This window comes from Rhineura floridana, chromosome 1, assembly GCF_030035675.1.
Source record: "Rhineura floridana isolate rRhiFlo1 chromosome 1, rRhiFlo1.hap2, whole genome shotgun sequence".
Classification (NCBI taxonomy): Eukaryota; Metazoa; Chordata; class Lepidosauria; order Squamata; family Rhineuridae; genus Rhineura; species Rhineura floridana.
Window position 1 is genome coordinate 242,162,769 of NC_084480.1, and position 18,538 is coordinate 242,181,306.

At 39.9% G+C, this 18,538-nt stretch overlaps 1 protein-coding gene across 9 annotated transcripts in view; it reads left to right on the plus strand.

Annotated features, from left to right (window-relative positions):
* DLGAP1 (DLG associated protein 1) overlaps positions 1 to 18,538 on the plus strand; it is a 554,365-nt gene that overhangs the window by 325,586 nt on the left and 210,241 nt on the right. The window contains exon 1 of one of the 9 annotated variants that reach the window (XM_061596068.1): positions 17,957 to 18,021. The exons of the other annotated variants lie outside the window; for them this stretch is intronic. The gene's annotated coding sequence lies outside the window, so the exon portion shown is untranslated. Of the gene's footprint in view, positions 1 to 17,956; positions 18,022 to 18,538 lie in introns of those variants that run through there. 9 annotated transcript variants of the gene reach the window in all.

Consider the following 18,538-nt stretch of genomic DNA (forward strand, 5'->3'; position numbering starts at 1 on the left):
CACTCTTCAGCAAGCTGCTTTCCTTTCTCTTTGTTTTTTATTTTATTTTCATTTACTTAATGTTTGTCTTTTCTTAACTTATTTATTCTAAACTGCCCTTCATCCTTATAGATATTAGAGCAGGTACAGAATACAAAATAACATTCCCTAGGTCTCCTGTTTTCCTTTCCATCAGGCCACACACCCTTTTATCTGAAGCATTTTTACCCCACTCTTTAGCTGAACAATCTCCCAGAGCAGCCTATAAAGATATGTAGTAAGTCAGTCCTTGCCCTTGTGACATGACAGACAACACAAAAGGAGCAGACATTGGGAGGAATGAGGGAAAAAGCAAACTCTGGTATTAAATCTTAGCTAGATGTTAGTTACAACAACCAGCAGGAATGAAAAGGAGGAGCCAAAAGTTGATGGTCTCTTAGCTGAGCCAATGGAATTGCCCTGCTTTGCTCTCTCTCTCTCTCTCTCTCTCTCTGCTACAATCTAATGGAATGGCTGTTGCCAGGTAACTAATGATGGACAGAGGAGCCTGATGGAGCCAGCATCTTAGTAGAGCTTATGGTGATTCTGCTCCCCTTATTTTGGCCAATATACATCTGCTCTTTCTCTATTCTTCCATACCTTTCTCTGTGTCTTACAATTTGTTTAAATTACTAATTTATTGTAATAAGCTGTCAGTTCCATCAATAAAATACTGTGCTTTGATTTGGTTCACTGGAAAACTGGCGGGGGGAGAGTCCCCTTTTGGATGGTTGGGTGATTATGGATGGTACTTTACCAAGTGATGGCTCTCCATGTTGTGCATGTAACCAGTTGGTAAGGTGATTGTATGCATTGTCCTGTCAAATAGTGACAAAAATGCTACCACACATCTTCACCTCATTTGAAATCTGGGGAAGGAAAGGAGTGGTGAACTTTGATGGGAAAGTATAGCTGAGCAGCTCAGCAGGAAGTCACTAGGTAAATTACTGTCTATATTCACCACTGGAACAGTTATATCAGTAGGAGACAACCTCTATAAGAGTAGACAGTTTTTATGTGGGGAGATTAGGGAGATCAGTTTGTCATGAATCACTTGGGGCTTGAAGGTATACACCAGCTGTCTGCAGAGTAAAAGCTTCTTTAGTCTTGCTTATCTGGAAATGCATCACTTGTTTATCTGGAAGTACAGAAACACATTGGTATGAAACACCTGTAGAGGTCTGTGTCCTTTTTTACTTTTATACTGCATAAGCGGTCAAGAGACAATTCCCCAGTTTGCACTGCTGTCTTTTCAGTAGATGTTTTGTACATATTTCTCTGTTCATTTTAAACATTATTCAAAATGAGCTGTGCTATTTACCTAAGGTATAGGGAATGTTCATGGGCACCCTGTTATAATATTGGAGCTGCAATTAAGCATACAAGTTTGACAAACGTAAATCAGTACCTTTGCAAATATTGACATCATAATTCAATTTGCCGTGTACTTGACTATGATTATGCATTCATTTGCTTTCATAAAAATCACTGTGCCCACACTGTTCTAAATTTAGAAACCAGAATCATTTTAACATTGTGTGAGCAACAGGGGGTACAGAAGAGTAGATTCCATTGCTGTATCTTTCTGTCCAAAGTTTTACTTTTGTTTTATTTGAAGACAACACCACAATCAGTCAGCTCCATTATCCACTGAACAGATGGCATTTGTGTAAAACCCTGTGATATCCTAGGAGAAAAAGTTTGTCTTGCTATAGAAATGATCCTCCCGCACAGACACTCATCAGAATATGTCTTGTAGCAGGATTGTATTTGTGTGAGGGGAACAAACTTTTATTAAGGATGAGGAACTTGGAGAAGGAACAAGGGAAGCTATGCATTAAGCTCACAAGAAGAAAGCAGAAGCATCTACTTCTATTTTCAACTAACTTCAGCAGGCCTCGCACTAGCAATGGATCTGACTGGGCACCTGCCAGGGGGCCCAGGAACTCAGAGGGGCACCACACCAGCCTGAACCTGACACTGCCACACCAGCCAGCATACACCACCACTCACTCACCTGACCACACTCTTCTTTGCCAGGTCCCTGGATGATGTATCAGTCATGTTGGGCAGGCGGTGTAGTAACTGCCCTTTTGAATGGGAGCTACTTGGCTCCCAGGTGTGATGGCTTCCTGCTATCAAATCACCCAATATGCAGTGCCCACTGGACATTGCACCAAGTTCAAACCATAGTTAATGAAAGGTTTCTTTGCTGCCTCATACAAAGGGAGAAGCAAAGGGGCTGTATGAATGGGCAAAAGATACATTCATATCTTGACTAATATTAAAACAAGATACAATTATCCAAACACTCACTATTAAGTCTGCTTTAGATAAGTAGTCAAGTGTAGTGCCCCCCAGATGCTGATTGACTACACCTCCCATCATTCCTGACTATTGGCAATGCTGGCCTGGGCTGGTAGGAGCTGAAGTCTACAACATCTGGAGGATACCACATTGGTTACCTCTGGTCTAGTGTAATTAAGTGGTCACTACAGATCATACATCATGTCCCCCAAGTTTCAGAAGCCCAACTGGCTTCAACTAGAAGTCGGGCATTTAGTGCCACCAGTCCCATGCTGTGGAATACTCTCCCAGAAGAAATGCAGCAGGTATCCTCACTTCTAACTATCAGATGTCTCTTGAAGACTTTTGTGTGTGTCAACAGGCCCATTCACTGGTTTAAAGTTTTTAAGATGAGCTCTCATTTTTATGATCATTCTGTATTTTTAATGGTATTTTGTAAATTTTGTAAATATTGTTGTACACCACCTTGAGATTTCGTATGAGGGGCAGTCAACAAATATTGTTATAAAAAAATAATACCAGAGCAGTTCAGCTAAAGTTGATTCTGTGATATTTGAAAGTGGCACTGCAGAGACATTAAAAAAGAAAGCAGGATGACTGTAGTAAAGTACAGATGTCATCATGACATCTTTAGTTTCCGTTTCAAAATTATGTTCTTTAGATTTCCATGCTATATTTTAAACTCTTATGCTTTTTATAACAATTGTGGGGGTCACATTTTGACATGTAAAGTAAGCACCGGAAAAGTGACATTTCTTACTATATGAGACAGATATTGCAAGGTTCTGTGCCTGGTTTCAGTTTTCCTGAGGTTGTTAGATACTGAAAGGTAGTTGGTATTGAACAGCCCCCAATCACAGTATGAAATTTTGTGTGGGTTATAACATATGTCAGGAAATGGTTTTATGCTGATAAAATACTAACATTCACAACAGTTCTCCAGTTGTGTCCAAATAGAGACACTCCGGATACACATCAGAAAGTATAAATGCCTAAAATCTTGCATTGACAGTTTTCATTTTATTATATTTTGAAGGTTTCATTTTATATCTAGTAATCCTAACCTCTTTCAGTATCTGACATTCTGAGGCCTTGAAGGCACCTGTGACATCTGATAAGACCCCTTTGTACATTGCTGTCATCCCATTGTTTTCACCCATTTTTGTCTTGCTTTTCCTAGGCAATTTAGTTTATTTTAAACAAATCCCTTTTGAAAACCTTCTCTTGCAAAATCTCCTGTACTGTTTGCTATTGCTACATCGCCCATAGCAATGCAAGCTACAACTTCATCCGTTTGTGGCCTTTTTTGTTTTCAGGTCATTGCTAAGCTTTTTGTGAAGCCACATTGGCTTCTTCTGCTGTTTTCCCCCTTTTTTCCTTGTTGGAATTGCTTGCCATTGTGCTTTTAGAATTTCCTTTTTTAGAAACTCCCACCCATTTCTTGAAGGGGCCGTGTTTGGCAGAATTTGTCTCCCAACAGATATTGGAATAATTGAAGTCCCCCATTACTACTACCTCATGCCTCCTCTAAACATTGGCAGTTTGCTTTTCAAAAGTTACATTCTCGTCTTCTCCTTGATTGGGTGGTCGGTAGTAGACTCCAATTACCAATGTTCCTTTTATTCCTTGACCCATTAATTTTAATCCAGATATTCTTGGTGGAGCTACCAAGCTCATCCTCCTGTATTTCTGTGCAGGGATATATATATTTAATATATAGTGTGATTCTGCCTCCCTTTCTATTCTTTCTGTTCTTTTTGAACAAGTTATATCTTTCAATTGCTGTATTTCAGTCATGGGAATCATCCCACCAAGTTTCAGTTATACCTATCAAGTCGTATTTACTCTCCTGTATTAAGAGTTCAAGTTTGTCCTGTTTGTTTCCCATACTCTGGGCATTTGTATACAGACATCAAAGACCATGTGATTTATGGCCTGGCTTCCTACATTTTTGTGAAGACTATTACTGGGCCCCATTAGAGCCATTCCCTCAGTTCCTCTTACTGTGCACAAGCCTTTGTTAGTCGTTACGGCCAAGTTTACATCTCCCTCCCCCTTAGGATTCAGTTTAAAGCTCTCCTGATGAATGTCTCCATGTTGTGGCCAAACACATTCTTTCCTGTCCTTGTGAGGTGTAACCCATCAGTTCCCAGTGGTCCATCTTCCAGGAAGTGAAGCCTGTCATCACAGAATCCAAATCTCTCATGTTGGGACCACCTTCGTAGCAAGTCATTCACATGGAGTATTTTTCTTTCCCTTTCTACTCCTCTTCTAAGTACTGGAAGGATGGATGAGAAAACTATCTGGGTCCCAAAGTTCTTGAGTTTCTTTCCCAGAGCTTCAAAGTCTGATGTGATTTCTTCTTAGCTCCGTTTGGCAGTATCATTTGTTCCGATATGGATGAGGAGAAAGGGATACCTGTCGGTGGGCTTGATGAGTGATGACAACCCTTCTGTCACATCTCTAATCCGTCCTCCTGGTAGACAGCATACCTGGTGAGTCCATGGATCTTCTCAGCATACTTGGGTTTCGATCCCACACAGTAGGGAGTCTCCCACTACTAGTATTCTTCTTGTTGTGGGGCATGGTTTCATTACCTCTGCTTGATTGAGCTTTAGCCTCTTGCTCGTTGTCGCATGGGGTCTCCTGTAATTCTTCCACCATAGGCTGTCCTCCAGTCTCCTCCTCGAGTGGTTGAAAGTGGTTCCATAGTTCTACTGGTGAAGGGTGTCTTCTCGCTCTTCTGCTCCTAACTGTCACCCTTTGCCATGGAGTTTCCTCCAGTTCATTGTTCCTCTCCAAAGCAGTCTCCTCTTCTGCTAATACATGCTGTTGTTCTTCTATCTCCACTTCTCTTTGCTGCTGTTGTTCCAGTGTTCTGTCTAGGAACTCTTCATCTTCTGTTATAGTCCTCACTGTGGCCACCCCCCATTCCAGGCCTCTCACTTTTTCTTCCAACAGTCCCACAAGCTTGTACATGTTGCATGTGTATGCCATGTTGTTCTCAGGCAAGAAAACAAACATAGCACACACCTTGTAGGTCACAACCACTGGAATACCACTGGAGTATCCTTCCTGTTCTTCTACCTTTTGTTTCTTTCTAACTACTTGTTTTGGAGTGGCCTGTGCTTTGTCCTGCCCTACTTCAGGGTAAACTTGAGAGTCCCACCAGTATGCAGTGCGCCATACAAGAAGAATTAGTAATTTTTTTTATTAGGGACCTCCCCCTTGACCTCCCCTGTCAAACTCCTATTTGCTCTCCCTGTTCGCTCGCTGTCTGGAAGCTGGCTTGCTTGTATCTTGCTTGTATCTCCTCTCCTGTGGACCAGCTCAGACAGCTCCCTGTGCTCTGCTCAGTTAGGACCTTTTAAAGATACAGAAGACCTCTTGGTAGCCAGGCCCAGCCTCCAAGAGGTCTTCTGTATCTTTAAAAGCTGTGCAGGGGGAAGGAAGAATTTCACTTTGTGGTTTTTCCCATTACAGTGTTGGAAGAAAACCTGCACTTGGCTGAATTTTCTCTTCTCTTAAAGATACAGAATCATTCTCAGGCCCTGAGCCTGGCAACCCTAGTTAGGAGTCAGGAAACAGAATGGAAACAGAATTATGTTACATTAGTAGATGGCAGAATATACACAAAAACTTTTCAGACAAAATGTCTGTATTTGTTTTGGAGAACATACAGTCAAAACACATGGTTTTTAGAATGCTATGGCTGATGTTGAGAAGACTTTTGGATTATTGTAAATGTCTTGTCTCAGTTTTCTAAAACTTTTGTTGTGTACTCTTGCTGAAATTATTTATTTATTAATTTTAATACTGCCTTCATCCATAGAAATAGGGACAGCAATAACCCTGTAAGTAGATTAGGTTCAGAAAGTGTGACGTGCCCAGTGTCGTACAGTGAGCTTTGTGACTGAGTAGGGATTTGAACTGGGTCCTCTAACTAGTCTGACAGACTAACCGTAATAACCCCACACTAGCTTTTCAGTTATTGTCATCTGGGTGCTTTTTTATGATCTTTTATGAAAATTATTATCTTAATTTTCTTGGTAGCTAGACCAGTAAGATAATTTTTTAATCTGTGCTTTCCATTCTAAGTGGGCCTGCTATCAATGTTGGTTGGGGCTGATGGGATTTGTAGTCCAGAATGTCTGGAAGGTAACAGGTTGATGAAGTCTATTCAAAGGCAGCATTCTCCAACCTGGGGCCATTCAGATGTTGCAATAGTACAATTACCATCATCCCTGCTGCTGACCATGCTGCTTGGGGCTGATAGGAGCTGGAGTCCAGCAACATCTGGCAGGCCACAGATTGAGGCATCTAATAATTATGCAAAGTCCTTCATAAGTTTTATATAAAATGTAGGACAATTATCTAGAATCTATTCAACATATGAATGGATGTAACCTTTAGCACAACAATTTAATATATTTATCATTTTGATACATTCTATAATTGTATAATTTCCATAATTAAAATTGACACAGAGGCCTATTTCAAATAGTCAAAATTACCATATGATATTCTCTTCCCAAACTTGGATGATGACTACACCACAGATCTAGAAAAAATATTATAATCTGAACAAACAAACAAATATGCTTAAAGTGTAAAATCTGAAGAAAGACTTTCATTTCCCCCCATATTCAGAAGATGGTAAAGTAGCAGGATCCATTTAAATGCTTTCTGGTACTGACAGCAAATGATCAGTAAATTTATGTTATGTCTTGCTAGTATTTTTGTTAAGCATGAGGTCATACTTCATTCAAAAACCAGGAAAGAAACTGTTTTATTTCTATTGAAAGTAGCAATTTGATGGGTGAAGAGAGAAGGATAATTAGACAGCATGATGATGTATATTATAATGGGAACAACTGGCACGTGTGAGGAACACTTGTTTAGTGTTGTGCAGTCTATACTGATAGAGATTTAATTCATTCATGGGAAAAAAGAAAGCTTAATAAAATAAAAAACACAGATGGCCACTTCTACAAAATGCCATAATGATATTTTCTATAAAGAATGATTGACAGGGCCATCTTATTCCCTACTTTCTACCATTAGGCAGAGAGGGGCAACTGATTGGCAGTATCATGAAATGGCAGTAAATTGTTTAGTAGTAGTATTTCTTTACTTCCATGAGGAGAAGGGGCGCTTGTGGGATTTTCTCCTCAGGAGCTAAAATAACTTGGCTGCCCTTAGGTACTATTCAGCTTGATGGGGGGGGGGGCATTTGCTGCTTCACCTCAGGGTACAAAATTTCTTGTGTCAACCCTGCTAGATGACAGTAGGATGTGGCTAATTTCCCTTGTGCCAGCAAATTCTGGAGATATTCCATTCTTCAGGGTCAACAGCAGCAGCACTGTGGTGCCATATCATTCTACCAGTTCAAATATCAAAAATTGTTGATGGTTGATGTATAGTGCAACTTTTTTTTAAATCCTGTGTTCCCTTGGTAATGCCATAATATTACACCAATAAAAAGAGTTTGTATTAATTCAAACACTCCCAATGAGCTCAATAGAGGTCCAAAAATTACTGTTTCCCATCACTTCATTTCCACAACCATGATAGGTTTCCAACTAACTGGAGCTAAGTATGTATTCAAACATGGGCTTATGTATCAAGAAATTAGAGCACAGAATTTCAATGGGAACTTCAATGGTGGGTGGTCCAGCGGAAGGGTGCTTCCACAAAAAAGAAAGCATTTTCAAGCAAGAAACAGTTAGTGGTAATAATAACCCAATAGGAAGGACATGTTGCTAGCACTTGTCTTCTCAGAATCCTTCCAGGTGTTGTTCCTCAGGACTGCAGATACAAACATTAAATAGGAATCTCCACTCCTGCAGCTGGGGATGCAAGGATAATGTATCCCACAAGGATACACAAGGAAGCCGTGGAGGATGGTCCATTGGGGCTACTGGGGCACAGCCCTTCCAAAGAGAATGTCAAGCCATTTTTAACACACACACCCAAATCTCATAGCCACACACTCTTTCTTGTTCCACACACATTTTGTACTTCTATTTGAACTCGGAGAAGCTCTGCAAACATTTGTCAATCTACTGTTATCTGGCCATTCAGCTCTCTGCACCACTCAGCCAATCCTACTCCAAAAGTGTAGCTATGGCAAATTGGCCCCTCCCTTTGGTCTGCAGCTTGTCAGCTCTCTTAGAAAGCTTCTAGTCCATCTGTTGTGAAGAGACCAATCTAACACAGCCACTATAGCAAATTTGGGAGGAGTCAAGGAGGGGCCTAGATTGCTTCAAGAGCAGCCCACTTGGTTGTCTTAGTCTCTGTCAGAATCACACATTGTTTCTGAACATGCTCAGATAAATAGTGACATAACAGTGAGAGGTGGTGGGAAACTACTCTAAATGCAGGTGGGGGGATCTGGTTCCTTCCTGGGCCAAACAGGACCTTTTTATTATCAGGATGGGAGGGAAGAAGAGATTCCAGATGGCAAACTGTACCTTCAGTGTTTGGCTGGCATAATAAATGTGTGTGTGTCAGGGGCATGGAGAATATGATTTCTTCATGGGCTGGACTTGGACTGGATCTGTTTTATTGTCAGGATGGGAGGGAGAAGAGACTCTTGGCATATTGCCCCAAGAATGGGCTGGGCTGCACTGAACCTTTTTATTTATTTGTATTTATTTAAAGTATCTGAAAATGTGTGGTGGAAAGGGAATATACTAAAAGTTATTTTGCAAAAACCCAGCTATTTATCAGCTCTTCTTTGTAGAAGGTGGCTGGAGACCAAGTATGCAGTCAGTCAGACTTCTTAAAAATTGAGTTTTATTTTGAGGCTCAGCTCATAAACAAGAAATGATGACTTTACTACTACCCACCCATTATTTGTGGACAGCACCAATTCCCTCTTCTCTTATGAGCCTCTGGTGTATGTAGAGGGCTTCCAAGAGATGCACTGGCTTCTCTCTTTTGTGCAGTATTTTAAAGAAGGTAATCAGCAGACCTCTTCCTGAGGTTCTCCCATGACCCCAAATTTCTGTGACAGCAACATGCAGTTAGGCTTCCTGTTGCTGCAGGAGACTCTTGGAGAAGTTTTGGGGAAAAACAGTGAAGCTCAGGACTCATTTGATTCTCCTCTGCCTCCACAACACAATTGGATCCCAAGGTGCTTTAAGCTGAATGTCACTTGGAGAAGGTTGAATTTTGTTTCTGTCCTCCAAGGTATTAGCTATCCCTCCCAATTTTGTGTCATCTGCAAAGTTGATAAGCATTTCCTACACCTCCTCATCCAAGTCATTTTAAATTGCTTTTTAAAAATGTGTTTTTAAATTTGTATATTTGTTTTTAATGTTTTTAATTGTTGTAAACCGCCCAGAGAGCTTCGGCTATGGGGCGGTATACAAATGCAATAAATAAATAAATATAAATAAATATAGCAGCTTTTCATAGCTGCTATGTATAAAAGTTGTGACCTGTTAAATTCGAACTATTTGTTGCTACCTTTTTACTTTCTGCACCCTGTTATTTACCACAAGAAAGACCCTGTCAGTTAACACAGAGCTGTATGTATAAAACTGATTAAAGAACTTGGGTTGGATCAGACTTCACCTTCTGTGAATGGAACAGAAACTTCCATACACAGAAGGCTTTTGATTCAGTGACGGTTCCTTCTGGCAGAAAGGGGGCGTCAGGGTTTGTTGATTTGCTTCTACACCGTTCCACAAAGTCTCCAAACCCTCCATTGCAGATTTTTGAGAATGCAGATGGCTATGGAAGAAAAAAAGGGAAGTTGCAAATGCCACCTTTCCCCATCTTCCGCCTGTGTGTTTTAATTAACAAATAATTTTATGACTAGAAACTATTCAGAATCCTTTTGTATAAGAGGCCAGGTTTTTTTAATCACTTCTGGAATACTGAATCTAAGTAGTGTCGATCCTTAAATATTACAAATAATATAGTAAAAGTATATGAATGGAGATCTACACAGACTACAAGCAGTAGTTTGGATTGATCTTCAGTGGACATGTTTCTGTAAATACATAGGTGCAATAACTTACCAGTTGGAGTGTTGAAAATCAAAGAACGTCTCACCTAGAAGGTGGGAAACTTTCTACCTACTAGTGGTGTAAAACAAGAACAGAAATTATGATCTAGTGCCATCTTTTCTTCACTATATTTTATAATGCCATGGTCCCTGGCAATCAACACAGAGCCTTTATAAGCCAGACTAGTTATTTTCTCAAGAATACACATTATTTCTTCAATTATTATGAAAAATCTATACTGTTCGTTTCCATGTTGCTTCCTCTCTTGTTAAAAACCAGGGGCTTGTCCACACTGGAGTTTAATGTGGATTTGAAGCTGCTTGTGTTTTTTTTTTTTTTTTTGCTGCATCCATCCAACGTCCTTCTCATCCAGTGACAACCTGCACTCCCTCACCAAATTTAGATTTTCCCAAACTGTGGATAATCCGATAAGAGAAGAAAATCCCATCTAAAGTTGCATATTACCCAACTGTGGACATACTGAAGCACATTGTGTGGGTGGATGACATTTCTCTAAATTCTGTCTGTTCCCACCCCCCCATGTCCATTTTGTTTCCATCAGCCCAAAGGAAAGGATGCAGCCTGTCTTTTTCTGTGTGTTGTTGCTGAAGGCACACTTGCAGTATTTTTATTTTTATGTTTTAAAGCAGCTGTTTTGCACAGTACTGTTCTTGCACAAACAGCTATATTAAACCATCAAAATAAAAATTACCAGGAAATAAAGGGGGGGGGGAAACGGAAATAGCAGCCTTTTGTGCACGTGACTCCAAATCCTAGCCTGGCTTGGAGTGACACACACATTATTTTTAATTTTTGGACTTTTTTTGTTGAAAGTCTGGTAGATTAAAAAACTTGTGTTTCAAAAATAAAATAAAAAATAAAATCTGCATACACTCAGGTAAACAAATACCTGCATGCATGCCCACAATTTACTTCAGGTTTCCAGATCTAATGGTGAGTAGTGAAATACTAGTTGAGGAGAGCAGAATAACAACACACAGCACAAATACTAGTGTACCTGGGCAAACATTGAGTTTTTGGAGGCATAAAAATGAAAGTGCTTATGTGTGGACAAAGGTGTACAAATGCACACCTAGAAACAGTGGCCCATGTATGCATTAACACACTAGTGTGGATACAGCCCTGGTTTTTTAAACATTTCTCTGTATCATGCATTGCTTGTCTGCATTTTTTTACATTATTTTCAGTGGGCCTTAAGGTTTGAACCTTAACATGAACCTTATGGATTGCCACCTTCTGTATCTGCATGGGAGTTAAGATCTTCCAATGAGGCCCTTCTCATGATGCCTCCAATATCACAAAAAAGGGGGTATGATCTGGATATACCAAGATGGCAGTCTAAAGCTCTAACTCTGCTCCTCAGTCCCCCCAAATTGTTTTCCAAATGGTTTTGCCTTTAAACCTAGTGGCAGCTCCCAGGGTATGTCAGCTCCTAGATCAAGACCAAACACGGGTGACCTGACAGAATTTTTCAGTGTGAAAGAGAGATGAGTTAAGAAAGCTGGAAGGGGTGGTGAAGCAGTAGAAAAAATGGTGAAGACACCATTAGACCGTTACTTTAACCTCAAAGAGGAGTTTGCAACTCAACCAATTTTGCTTAAATCAATCTTAATCAACACTTGGAAAGAGCTGGTGTCGCTGCTGAAATCTAAAATCATGGCTATATCAGTTCCCATTTGGATAATAGAATGGATACAGCTTCTGCAGCTATGGTTTAAATTACTTATCCATCCTCATGCTTCAAATGCCTGCTGCTGATTTGGAGTGAGTGCATTGCGATCGTGGGAGTCAGCACCTCATCATGATATAGTGATGTGTTTTACAATATTCAAAAAGAAGAACCAAGTATGGCAACGTCTGAGATGTTTGGAAGAAATATCACACGACAGTCAGCCAGCAATAGTTCTGTAAGATTTTCCCTCAGAAATACTGTGAAAATGGTGGGACCTTCACCCCATTACAAGAAAATTATGGGAATCTGGTGTGAGGTATCACTGGCCTTCCCTTTCCAGCTGGTTGTTGTGTGAGGCCACTCAATTCTCTCCACAACAAATAAAAAAGAGGCAGTTGTGTTGCTTTTGGCTTTAAATATCAACTATCCTCTAGAAGTATTGGTGTAAGTTGATCTAGACTACAAAGATGGTAAGAATAGGGTTGCCATATTGCCCGGTTAGCCGGGTTTTACCCGGATTCTTTGCATGCCACCCGGTGCCCGTTTAGCCCCTTAGGTGGCCCGGATTCTCAGCTTTAATTAAAAAAAAAGTTTCTAGATGGTCCGGTTCTCGAGATATACATAAAAACGTCAGCTGCCCCCCGACTGTTAAATCTTTCTTTAAACAGTACTGTATAGCACTTCGTAGCTTTAACCCCGCCCGTTCAGGATTGCAGCCAATCAGTGAAGCCAGGGTTGTGTTTCAGTTTGATTGACCTAGAAAACCTCATTGCAATGCCAGAAAATGGTGGTTTCCCCCCGTTTATCTGAAAATCTCATAAATTGGGTAAGTATATACATTTCAGTTTTTTTCCCCTCTTGTGTGCAGGAGTCAGATCCTGGGCAGTGTTTTGAAAACCTTCCCAATACTTGCTTTTGTAAAAGCAATGCTAATCCCATATGCCCAGAATAAATCCCATTGAATTCAATAGGACTTACTTTTGAGTAGACATGGTTATGAATGTGCTGAAAATCAATGGGACTTTGGAGTGAATGTAAAAAAGAATTGTGTTTGTATTCTAACTCTTTGTGTTCTCTCTCCAGTCCTATTTTAAAGCAAGTAGGCAGGGCTTACTTAGGTATTACAGTTTTTATTCTGTAGGAAACTAATACTGATTTTTCTGCAATGACCAACTGGTTTGACAATAAACTATTATATGGGCTGTATGTATACATACATGTGTAGTGTGTGCGTGTGCGTGTGCGTGTATGGAGTCTTTCCAACACCCTGTGAGGTAGGGTTAGAAACCAAGGCAGTTCACAACAAGAAATAAAGCCATTTAAAATCCAATAACCATAAAAACAAATGCAAACAGTTGCAAAACAGCGTAAAGTGGCATGATTCAGAATTTTGGGTTGTGTGAATGAAGTTGCTTATCACTTGAGGTTGCATTTCCATCCCTGTTTGAGTAAGCCCCACTGAATACACTGGGACTTGCTTCTGAATAGATAAACCTAGGATTGCACTATAAATATCTTTACAGTTTGTGTAAATAATAAATATATTTGATAGTCATGCTTATATAAATATTTCTTCATTTATCATATTTTTGGTTTTTGGTTAGGAATCCTGACTGGTTGTGAGATGCTTAGTTTTCTGCCTTACTCATAGGAATCTTGTTGTGGTTGGTATGGTATTGCATTTAAGAAATCATGGTACGAAATGGCCTGAATCAGTATAAGGCAGATTCCTTGGTTCCTAAAAGTGGGAAGAGACTCAAGGGCCACAGCGACTCCAACATTTATTTATGTATTTTTATTTACAACATTTATATACCGCTTTATTGTAAAAAATCTCGAAGCGTTTTACAGAAAGAATTAAAACAATAAAATTATTGGCAAAAGCGTTAAGGACAGATACTTAAAAACATTCAAAATAATAAAACCAACAATGAGTTAAAAACAGATTTAAAAATACAATAGCTTCCACATGCCTGGAGAGGCTTGCCTCAAGAAAACTGATTTTAGCAGGTGCTGAAAAGAGGCGTCTGCCTAATGTCAATAGGCAAGGAGTTCCAAAGCCTAGGTGCTGCCACTTTACAGGACTGATTTTTTACAAGAGCAGAACAAGTACTATGTGGCACCCATAACATGGAAAGCGCAGCTTGAACTTGGCCTGGTAGCAAATCAGCAACTAATAGAGAGGTATTATGTGCTGATAGGATCTCACTCATGTCAGCAATTGTGCTGCAGCATTCTGCATTAACTGCAGACCCCAGCTCAGGCTGTGCTGCATGGGGATTTCTGTGACTTTGGCTGACTGGCTGCTAGGATTTTTTTAGTTTGGGTTTTTGGTTATGAATCCTGACTGGTTGTGGGATGCTGAGTTTTCTGCCTTACTCATAGGAATCTTGTTGTGGTTGGTATGGTATTACATTTAGGAAAGTGTTATTGCCTTTTGTGTTGTTTTTTTCCTATTTGCATTTCACTTATCTTTAACCTCACTCATTACAGCCATAGAAGCAACAGCAGCATATGCAAGATAATTAACTCCCATTAGTGAAAAGAGCAAGAATTTATAATAATTATTTTAATTAAAACAAGAGGCTTAGCAGTACTTTGAAGAGGACCAGATATTTATTTTCTTTCTGAGCCCAGGACTGGGTCTTTCATGATGCCCAGGGGGGGGAGGGAGCAGGAGAGTAGTCGATAAGACAGACATCCTGGCATTGGTAATCTAATTAGCAAGGTATGTGTGGAGTTGTTGCACACTTGCAGGCCCAGTTTCATTTTGAGTATGGAGGTGGAACCTGTGTAGATGTGGTTGATCAAAGGGAGAAGAAATTTTGAGTTAAGCAAAGCTCTGCTTTTATAAAACTTAAGAAACATACAGATACTTTGAATGTCTGAGTGCCTGCACCAGTGAAATACTGGAGGAGCTTGTAAAACTTGCTGCTACAGTATTTAGAACTGAGCATGTGGTGTGAAAGACTCCTTTTTCCTAACATTTTGGCTTCTTGTTTTTCTCCACCCACCACATCTCTGATATGTAAGGTTTAACTGTACTGCTGCCCTGACTTACTTTATGTTGGTTGCTAATTTTTGTTTTTATTATGCTTTTATATTGATTGTGCACTACACTTGATCTTAGCCAATTATATCTTGTCTCAAACCATTGTTAATAATTAATGGCCCTTCTAAGGCTTTACGTCCATTGGGTAAGAGGTGGTTTGATCAGGAATGTAAAATGGCCAAACGGCATCTAGTATACTACGCTCGTAGATTTATAAGGGATCCTTCTACTGCTACCCGTGAACACCTTGTTTTGCTTCGCTCCTCTTACAAGACATTGTTAAGGGGAAAAAAGGCCCAGTTCGCGATTACTCTATGGCAACAGCTTATTCAAGCTCAGCAAGATGGTAATGATCGCCTATTTTGGGATATGGTCTCGGGCTGGTATGGAGCTGGTAGTCACTCCATAACTAACCAAATCTCAACCCAGGCTTGGCAAGAGCATTTTAATAATCTATATTTTATTCCCATAGATAGTATTGCCACTTTACCAATACTCACAGAGATAAACTTACCTAACTGGCCATCGGTTTCACTAACACAAATTCAAGTGCTTATTTCTTCTCTGAGAAAAGGCAAGGCTCCGGGGGAAGACATGATTCCCCCTGATCTTTTTATCAAATTCTCTGATTGGTGGGCTCCGATATTAGCCAAATTATTCACTAGGATAAACAATACTGGTATAATACCGGAGGGCTGGAAGCAAAGTGTAGTCATTCCTATTTTCAAGAAGGGACAGAGATGTGAGCCACGCAATTATCGCCCTATCAGTCTGTTGGATGTAGGAGCGAAGCTATATAGCAAATTTCTCCTCCTAAAATTAGAGGAATGGGAAGTTGATAACAGAATTATCTATCCAGAACAAGCAGGGTTCAGAAAAGGCCAGAGTACCATAGACCATTGCTTTACTCTCTACTTCTTAGCCAATCAATCGATACATGGACCCACAAAACACCTATATGTCGCCTTTGTAGATCTCGCGGCAGCTTTCGATTCAATAGATAGAGAGCGTCTATGGTCCAAGCTGGAGAATACTAATATTGATAAACACTTGTTACACCTGATTAGGGAATTACACTCGAACAACACTATGAGAATTAGACTGGGAAACAATTTATCTGATCCAATATCGGTGAACAAAGGTGTAAAGCAGGGCTGTCTTTTAGCCCCTGCTTTGTTTAACCTTTATTTAAATGATATTGTTTCTGAGCTGCAGGATCCATCTTTCTTTGCCCCTTCATTAGGTAATAGGAAGATCACAATGTTAATTTACGCAGATGATATGATCTTGCTATCCCTCACTCCAATTGGCTTAAGGAGATTAATGGCGAACCTGGACACTTACTGTAAAAAGGAACATCTCAAAATTAATTATCAGAAAACCAAAGTTATGGTTTTTGGAAATAGATCTAGACAGCATAAATGATCCATGGGAAACCACGCCATAGAACAATGTTGTGCTTTTAACTATCTTGGGATCCATTTTCAAGATAATCTATCGTGGAAAAGACAACTTGCCGCAGTTAAATGTTCAGCATCTAGGGCCACCGGAGCGATACTTAAATTTTTCAGGTCTGTTGGGGGCCATCAGGTGGCTCCAGCTCTGAAAATCTATCAATATAAGGTTATCTCACAGATCCTATACGGGGCGGCTGTCTGGGGATGGGATGCTCTTTCCTTCCCCACTCTGGAGGCCGTCCAGAATAACTTTCTCAAACAGCTTCTTTGTTTACCTCCCGGTATACCTACTGCTCTGCTACGATCTGAATGCGGCCTGTTATCAATCACGGCTCTTATACACAAGACCTTATTAACTTACTGGTCTTCACTAACTAATGCTCCTTCTAAGATCTTGGCGAAGGCCTGTTTTGATCAGGCCACGAAGGACAAATCCTGGAAGCAGAGATCCCTGAACATTCTACAACAATACCATTTTAAATCTAAGTCCCCTCTTTTATTGAATAAGAGTAAAATAAGTGCACAGATCGCTCAACACTCTATATGGATTGATAGGCTAGCCATCCTTAATTCCAAATTTTCAAGGTGGTATAGTCTCTATAAACTTGACCACTCAAGGGCTGATTACTTGTCATATCTCCATTCTGTACATTTAAGACATGCTTTTACAGCCCTCAGATTCCAGACTATGCCCACTGCCCTCATCTCTGGCCGTTACCTTCAACTTCCGCGAGAACAAAGACAGTGCATCTGCTTGCTAGGAAAGGTGGAAGATCTCCCACATTATCTCTTAGATTGCCCACTCTATATCCAACCAAGATCCATCTATTTGGATCCCCTGATCAGTACCTTAGGTTCCAAAGATATAGATCAAATTATCTCCTTTCTTCTTGCAGATAAAGACCCTCAAGTCACAAATAAGGTGGCACATTTCGCTTTTGTTGCCCAAAAGTTGAGGGCTAAACATTACAATGTTCTTGGATCTTAGAGATCTTTTGGTTATAAATGTATACACATACTTCTATTCTATGTTTTAACGGTTTTAAAGTGATTCTATTTTAATGCTGTTTTAATTGTAAAATTTTAATATGTTTGTTTTATGTTCTTAATTGTGTTGGCCTATGGCCTGGCAAATAAACTTGACTGACTGAAAAATATTGATTGTGTCTTTTTATTGTTTTTATTATATTTGTAAGCTGTGCTGAGCTCTGTTTTTAACAGCAGAAGGGCAGGATATAAATCCTCTTAATCAATCAATAAATATTCCATAGTGTTGGAAACTTGAGTCTAGGCATTTAAGGCTGAAAATGTTGCTTTTTAAAAAAAGATTTCTCCCATCTTTCCCCAGTTTTTGGTGGTAATTCCTAGGCACAAAAACAAAACAACTGGACAATCCAAATATTAATATGCAAGTAATTTGCATAATATGCAAATTAGCCTGCCCGGATTTGTGGAACTGGAATATGGCAACCCTAGGTAAGAAGGAAGATGCACTGTCAGATAGCAACTGGGAAACCAGTTTATTGTTTGAAGAGTAAGTAGGAATGTGATATTAAGCTAGACTTTATTAACATCTGATGGGGGATTCTTTGAAAAGGACACAGATTACAAATTATCTTCAAAAATACATTCCCATGCATTGTTCCTTCAGCAGATTCATAAGGTTAACCCAAAAAGGGGGTGTAATCAAGAAAAAAAGAGAGATGGCTTTTCATTGATGTTTCGCCTGTTAGAGAATCCCTCCCCCAGGCAAGTTTGTCTGGTGACTATATAGTTATATTTTAGGCTGGGGTGGGGAAACTTTTCAGCCCAATAGCTACCTTCCCTTCTAGGGAACCTTCCAGGGATCACATGTCACTGGTGGGTGGGGCTAGAGGCAAAAGTTGGTGGAGAAACAAATTTGAATTTTATCTTTCTGCAGTAAGCATGTTGATTCACACCCTTACACATTCTTCTCTATCCTCCATCCAGGCAAGCAAGAAGCATTATTTTA